We start from the raw sequence: 7,198 nt of genomic DNA, 5'->3' as shown, positions 1-7,198 counted from the left end.
ACAAGGATGCCTTCTGTAACCATTGCTATTCAACATTATGCTGGAAGTTCTAGCTAGAATAATTAGGCAAGAAAAAATAAAAGACATCCAAATTGGAAAGGAAGAAGTAAAACTTTCACAGTTTGAAGATGACATGATCCTCTACATAGCAAATCCCTAAAAATTTACAGTAAAGCTACTAGAGATAATAAAAGTACAACAGAGTGGCAGAATACAAGATCAACACGCAAAAATGCAAGGTGTTTTTATATACCAGTAATGAGGAATTTGAGGAGGAAATCCAGAAAAAAAATTTAATTTACAAAAGCAATCAAAAACTCATTAAACATGGTGCTAGCTTTTGGGACTCTTCCTTTCTTCTACAAAACCAGGCCTCCGATAAGCAACCATGTCAAAGGGGACTGTCGTTGTCATTGATCTTGGTACCACCTATCCCTGTGTGGGTGTCTTCCAGCATGGAAAAGTGGAGATAATTGCTGACAATCAGGGGAACCAAACAACCCCAAGCTATGTCACTTTAACTGATACTGAACAATGTGATTGGTGATGCTGCGAAGAGTCAAGCTGCAATGAACCTCACCAACATGGTTTTTGATGCCAAACATCTGATTGGATGTAGATTTGATGATGCTGTTGTTCTGTCTGATATGAAACATTGTCTTTCATTGTGGTAAATGATGTGGGCAGGCCCAAGGTCCAAGTGGAATACAAGGGTGAGACCAAAAGTTTTTACCCAGAGGAAGTGTCATCTATGATTCTGACAAAGATGAAGGAAATTGAAGAGGCCTATCTTGGGAAGATGGTTACCAATGCTGTTGTCACAGTGCCAGCTCATTTTAATGACTCTCAGCATCAGGCCACCAAAAATGCTGGTACCATTGCCGACCTCAATGTACTCAGAATAATCAATAAGCCAACTGCTGCTGCTATTGCTTATGGCTTAGACAAAAATGTTGGTGATGAAAGAAACATGCTGATCTTTGACTTAGGAGGTGGCACTTTTGATGTGTCAAGCCTTACCATTGAAGATGGAATTTTTGCAGTCAAATCAACAGCTGGAGATACACAGTTAGGTGGAGAAGACTTTGACAACCAAATGATCAGCCATTTTATTGTGGAGTTCAAGTGCAAGCATAAGACATCAGTGAGAACAAGAGAGCTGTCCCCTGCCTCTGTACCGCTTGTGAATGAGCTGAACACATCCTTTCTTCCAGCACCCAGGTCAGTATTGAGATTGATTCTTGAATTGACTTCTATAACTCCATTACCCATGACCGTTTTGAAGAATTGAATGCTGACATGTTCCGGGGCACTTTGGACCCCACAGAGAAAGCCCTCAGAGATGTCAAGCTAGACAAGCCACAGATCCATAATACTATCCTTCTGTGTGGTTCTACTTATATTCCCCCAATTCAGAAACTTCTCTAGACTTCTTCAGTGGAAAAGAACTAAACAAGAACATCAACCCTGAGGATGCTGTTGCTTATAGTGCAGCTATCCAGGTAACCATCTTATCTGGAGACAAATCTAAAAATGTTCAAGATGTCATTCCTCTTTCCCTTGGTATTGAAACTGCTAGTGGAGTCATCACTGTCCTCATCAAGCACAATAACATCATTCCCACAAAATAAGCACAGACATTCACAACCTGCTCTGACAACCAGCCCAGTGTGCCCATTCAGGTTTATGAAGGTGAGTGTGCCTTGACCAAGGATAACAATATGCTTGGCAAGTTTGAACTTACCAGGATACCTCCTGATCCCGTGGTGTATCTCAGATTGAAGTCACTTTTGACATTGGTGCCAATGGCATCCTCAATGTTTCTACCATGGGTAAGAACACAAGAAAAGAGAACAAGATTGCTATCACTAATGAGAAGGGTCATTTGAGCAAAGAAGACATTGCGTTCATGGTCCAAGAAGCTGAGAAATACAAGGCTGAAGATGAGGAGCAGGGGCACAAAGTATCTTCCAATAATTCACTTGAGTCATATCCATTTAACATGAAGGCAACAGTTGAGGATAAGAAACTTCAAGGTAAGATCAATGGTGAGAATAAACAGAAGATTCTTGACAAATGTAATGAAATCATCAACTGGTTCGATAAGAATCAGACTGCAGAGAAGGAAGAATTTGAACATCAGCAGAAGGAGCTGGAGAAAGTCTGCAACCCCATCATTACCAAGCTACACTAGAGTACACGAGGCATGCCAGATAGAATGCCTGGGGGCTTCCTTAGTGGTGGAACATCTCCTTCTGGTAGTGCCTCTTCTGGACACACGGTTGAAGAAGTTGACTAAATCAGTTAGCAAACATACCTTAGCATTGTTCCACAGTAAAAATTTGAAGGACCTAAATTTGCAGCATATTCTGTGGCAGTTCAGATGCTATACAAAATTCCTGGGTATTCTTAATACTTGACCATGGAATATATGCACAAGGAAAGGACATAACATTGTACTTTATTAGTACTGTATTGTAAGTGGAAAATGCAATGTCTTAAACTATTTAAAGTTGGCACTAAAAAAAAGCAACCAAAAAATCAAATATATAGGAATAATTTTTGTTTATATTTAAAAAATCACTTTAGTACATTGAGCACTAATATTTTAACTATAAGACATTGGAATAACATTTTTCACACAAAGACTTGTTGATCCACAATTATATATATATATATATATATATATATATATATATATATATATATACAATTTCAATTTTATATAATTTACATTGTTAACAGAGCCACTGGGTCTTAATTGAGGCCTCCATTTAACATACCTGATGATAGGTATAAGCCCACTTACAAGAAATATATTCTTTTTTTAAGAAATATATGCTTTTTTTAAAAAAAAAATTTATTATTTTTCTTTAAAAAAATGACAACAAAGAAACACAAACATTCTTAACATATGATCATTTTTAGGAATAAATTTAACCAAGAACATTAAAGACTTATAGACAGAAAACTACAAAACATTACTAAAAGAAATCAAGGAAGACCTAAATAAATGGAAGGACATAGCGTATTCATAGATTGGAAGACTAAATATAGTTAAAATGTCATCTCTACCCAAATTGATTTATAGATTCAATGCAATACCAATTAAAATCTCAACTACTTATTTTTCATAAATAACGAAAAAAAAAACAATAATCAAATTTACTTGGAAAGGCAGGGTGCACCAAATAACCAAAAAATATCTTGAGAAAGAAAAATGAAGGAGTTCTGGCACTGCAAGACTTTAAAGCATAATACAAAGCTACAGTGGTCCAAACAGCATGGTACTAAAATAAAGATGGATGTACTGACCAGTGAAATAGAACTGAGTGTTCATAGGTGGACCCTCACATCTATGGTCAACTGATCTTTGATAAGGTGGTCAGGTCAACTCCACTGAGGTAGAACAGCCTCTACAACAAATAGTGCTTGGAAAACTGGATATACATAATCAAAAGAATGAAGAGGGCCCTTATCTCACACTTTATATGAAAATTGATTCAAAATGGATTGAAGAACTAAATATTAGAGCTAAGGACATAAAACATTTAGAATAAAATGTAGGGAAATATTTTACAGATCTTGTGATAGGAAGTGGTTTCCTAGACCTTATACCCAAAGTGTGAGCAATGGAAGGAGAAATAGATAAATGGGATCTCTTCAAAATTGAATACTTTTCTGCATCAAAGGACTATGTCAGGAAAGTAAAAAGGCAGCTTATGAAATGGGAAATAATATATGGAAATCATATATCAGATAAGGGCTTAATATCCAGAATATATAAAGCAAGACAATTCAAAAGAAAAAGACAAACAACACAATTTAAAAGTAGGCAAAAGTCACAGATAGACATTTTTCCAAAGTGGAAATACAAATGGCTCAAAAACATATGAAGAGATACTCAACTTCACTAGCAATTTGGGAAATGCAAATCAAAACCACAATAAGATATTATCTCAAACTTCCTAGAATGGCCATTATCAAAACACCAGAAAGCTACAAGTGCTGAAGAGGATGTGGAGAAATAAGTATACTTATTCTCTGTTTTTGGGGATGCAGAATTGTGCAACCACTCTGGAAAGTAGTTTGGTGGTTCCTCAGGAAGCTAAATATCGAATTGCTGTATGATCCAGCATCCCATTATTAGGTATATACTCAGAGGAACTGAAAACAGGGACACAAATGGACATTTGCAAATAGATGTTTATAGCAGCATTATTCACAATTGTAAAGAGATGGGAACAGCCCAAATATCCATCAACAGATGAGTGAATAAACCAATTGTGGTGTATACATACGATGGAATATTAGTTACCTGTAAGACCCAAACCCTTCATCTTGAGGCTTGACCTTATGAAACTTACTTCCGCAATGGTGGAGCTAGACCTGTATATAATTATGCCCAAGAATCACCCTTGGAGAGCATCTTTTGTTGCTCAGATAAAGATAGAGCCTGTCTCTTAAAGCTAACTCTGCAAATATACTCACAACCCACCCTGCTACGTGGGACATGACACCCCAGAGGCATTAAGTATTTCTGGCAACATAAGAAATATTTCCCAAGGATGAACCTGGCCCTGACATTGTGGGATTGAGAATGCCATCTTGACCAAAAGGGGGGAAAGAAATGGAACAAAATAAAGTTTCAGTAGTTAAGAGATTTTAAATAAAAATGAGAGGTCATTCTGGAGGTTTGTCTGATGCAAGCTTCAGACAGATACTGCAAACTACCACAGTATGCCAAGCCCCAAACATCACTGTTCCTGAAAACCTTAGGGAGTACCCTGATCTCTATCTAAGTCTTTATAAAGTTTTTCTTTCCAAGAACATCAAGAACATCAAGCAGGTTCATTCATCTATCTCATAATGTTGACACCCTTTTTCAGCACAAAGAATTTAGAATTGTCATTGCCCAGATATCCCTGAAGATTGAGAGAAAGACCATATGAGAGGGAAGAGGTGTAACTGAGAAATTAGGATTTAACAAATGATTGTGAGTACTGACTCATTATATAGATATTTCTTTTTAGTGTCTAGTATTTTAGAATAGCCAGAAGGAAATACCTGAAGTTGTTGAACTGCAATCCAGTAGCCCTGATCTGTGATAATGATTACATAACTATATTGAGAAAATAAACGTCAGTTACACATGTTTGTATGGATCTACATCTGGATGTTTTGTTATGTTCCACTGGTACATATCTATCTCTGATAAGACTACACTGTCTTAGCTAATCTGCTTCTATTGTAAGTCTTCAAGTTAGGTAGAATGGATATTCATGGCCAATAAGAGGGAGGGGTAAGTGGTATGGGATGTTTGGGTTTTCTTTTTTCTTTTAATTTTTTTTTGAAGTAAAGCAGATGTTCTAAAAATGATTATGGTGATGAATACAGAGCTATGTGAAGACATTGTGAACCATTGATTTTATACTTTGGATGGATTGATTGGTGTATGACTATTTTTAAAAAAGTATGACAAGAGCACTGTTCTCTGTTCCTGTTTGAATCTGTTGTGTACCCCAGAAAAGCCAAATTCTTTAATCCTCATTCAATGCTGCTGAGTGGGAGCTTTTTGATTGTTTCCATGGAGATATGGCACACCTAATTGTGGGTGGTAACTTTTGACTAGATTGTTTCCATGGGGATGTGTCTTCACCCATTCAAGGTAGGGGAGCCCTTTAAGTGAGAACCATTTTGGAAAAGCCTTTACAGCCACCAGAACCAACAGAGCCCATGCAGCCAGAGACCTTTGGATATGAAGAAAGAAAACACCCCCAGGGGAGCTTCATGAAATGAGAAGCTGGGAAAGAAAGCTAGTAGATGTCGCCATGTGCCCTCCCAGCTGAGAGAAGCCTTGAACTTCATCAGCCTTTCTTGAATGAAAGTAACCTCTTTAATTTGGACATTTTCAAAGCTTTAGTCAATTATGTGTTTGCTGCTATAATTTTACTAAACTTGGTCTCATCTCTGAGGCTCTCCTGTGCCTAGAGCCTGGTCTTGAGTTGTGATTTGCCTCTTTCCTCTCCTTATGCTCCAGTGTTCACCTAATACTGAAAACTCTACCCTGCCTAACTCCTCACACCATACTCTGCCTTCTACACAGACTCTCAGGGTACTGCTGATTATCTGCACTTGTCTGCACATTTTGCTTGTATGAATTAGACATTACACTAATGTTGCCCTCCTAGGGCTATCCTAATCTCAGAGTTATTTTACCCCAGATCTAGCCTGTGCAGTCCTTGTTTGCAAGATTCTGAAAGCTCCCTACAGACCTAAGGGCACTAGTTTGCCATTATACATGACATAAGAGATGTGCATGGCACTGAGTATCACCCTTCACTTATTCACACAATCCAGATGGACAGAGCAATACAGTGCATCATTTCTTTCTAGCTTTAGGTTCCTGCCTCCTTCTACCACTATGGTGATACCACTATATCACTTATATCCAGAATGCACTAAATAGGGTGATTATCTTGAATATGTCCTGAGCCTATCTCCTCTCTGTTTTCCCTCTATTTCAAATGTCTAAACCAGTCATATCCCCGTTTACTGATATCAACGCCATTTATTTTAGTTTCTGCTGACTTCCTCCTCAGGTCCAGAGCACACTATGATATTTTAAATTCATAAGGACATTACTTTTGCTGGACATTTGCAGGACAGGGACAGGAACAGAAAAATATTTCCCTGTGTTCTTTATTCTCTTATCATTTTCAATGTCTAAATTCACCTAGATTTTGCCCACATTTGCGCCAGCTTTTACCTAAAAGAGAGAGTCTTCCATTGTCCAGATCATCATTTTGCTTGTATGTTTGTTTGTTTGTCTTTTACCTTTTTACTGAATAAGATATATACAAAGCAAAGAAAGAAAAAGGCAATGGTTTTCAAAGCACTCTTCAACAAGTAGTTATAGGACAGATTCCAGAGTTTCTCATGGGCTACTATACCATCACCTCAGATTTTTCCTTCTAGCTGCTCCAGAACATTGGAAGCTAAAAGGAACATATATTTTTACCATCACTTTTTTTTCTTTTTTGTGAAAAATAACTAATATACAAAAAAGCAATAAATTTCAAAGCACAGCACAGCAATTAGTTGTAGAATAGATTTCAGAGTTTGGTATGGGTTACAATCCCACAATTTTAAGCTTTTACTTTTAGCTGTTCTAAGATACTGGAGCCTAAAAGAGTAA

The 7,198-nt window shown here is 37.3% G+C and overlaps 1 pseudogene; it reads left to right on the top strand.

Annotated features, from left to right (window-relative positions):
• Positions 1-388: 388 nt before the first annotated feature.
• Positions 389-2,299, top strand: LOC143670794 (heat shock cognate 71 kDa protein pseudogene; annotated as a pseudogene).
• The last annotated feature ends 4,899 nt before the right edge of the window (positions 2,300-7,198 follow it).

Source organism: Tamandua tetradactyla, chromosome X (assembly GCF_023851605.1).
Source record: "Tamandua tetradactyla isolate mTamTet1 chromosome X, mTamTet1.pri, whole genome shotgun sequence".
Taxonomy (NCBI): Eukaryota; Metazoa; Chordata; class Mammalia; order Pilosa; family Myrmecophagidae; genus Tamandua; species Tamandua tetradactyla.
Note: the sequence above shows the minus strand (reverse complement) of the source record. Positions and strands in the feature narration are given on the sequence as shown.